Below are 1040 nucleotides of genomic sequence, written 5' to 3'. Positions count from 1 at the left end.
ATTATCTTCTGTGTCTGTGTTAATTGGTTTCCCTTTTCTTTGTTGAAGAGGGTCTGTGCAATCCTTCTGCCTAGTCCGCCATCTTGCCCCGCCTCTATTGTTCAGTTTTAAGATGACTTTATGGGATATTTTTGGTTTAAGCTTTGAGGGTTATCACAGGGTAATAGTTTCAGAGGTTCGCCTACCTTCCATGGCTCCAGAAAGTCTAGAGTCCATGAGAATTTGAAATTCTATTGTGCATTTTCCCCCCTTTTGATCAGAATTCTTCTGTGGAATTTTTGATCAAAATGTTCAGTAGTGGTAACTGGGCACCATGTGGTTCTTCAGGTCTCATGAAGGCAATTAGCCACCCACTGCATGTCCTCCTCTTATTCTTTCCTCTCCTTCTTCCTCTGTTGCTCCAGATGGATAGAGACCAACTGTTGTGCCTTGGATGGCCACTTGGAAACTCTTGAGACCCCAGGTAGAACAGGAGGTAAAACAGAAGCACTGAACACGTTATTAGACAATTAACTGGGATGTCCCATGACCCTAAATCTCCAAACCAAGAAAACAAATCTCATCAGGTGTTTGTTGTACATAAGCAGCCTCAATAGCTACTCATTCATTGTTGTTTTTGTAAATATATCACACAACTTTTGCCAGTTCAACTTTTTATAGGTGTATGACTTATTGACAGCAATTACAGTAATCAGCTGTGCAACCCTTAATCAATGCAATTTTTTTTTTTTTAAATCATTGTTAACTTCCCTTTGCCCTCTCCTGCTCCTGGTAACAACTAATAAACTTTGGTCTCTATACTTTGTTTTTTTTTATTGTCTTTTTATGTAAGTGAGGTAATATCCTTTTGTGATTGGCTTATTTCAATTAACATAATGTCTTCAAGTTTCATCCACACTATAGCATGCATCAAGATTTCATTTATCTTCCTGGCTGAGTGGTATTCCATTGTATATGCATATCGTATTTTGTTTATCCATTCATCTGTTGATGGGCATTTAGGTTTTTTTTCCACCTTTGGGCTATTATGAATAGTGCTG

The sequence above is a fragment of the Orycteropus afer genome, unplaced genomic scaffold, assembly GCF_000298275.1.
Source record: "Orycteropus afer afer isolate SDZICR_OR568_19922 unplaced genomic scaffold, OryAfe1.0 scaffold00772, whole genome shotgun sequence".
NCBI lineage: Eukaryota > Metazoa > Chordata > Mammalia > Tubulidentata > Orycteropodidae > Orycteropus > Orycteropus afer.
This window is presented reverse-complemented; position numbering follows the sequence as displayed.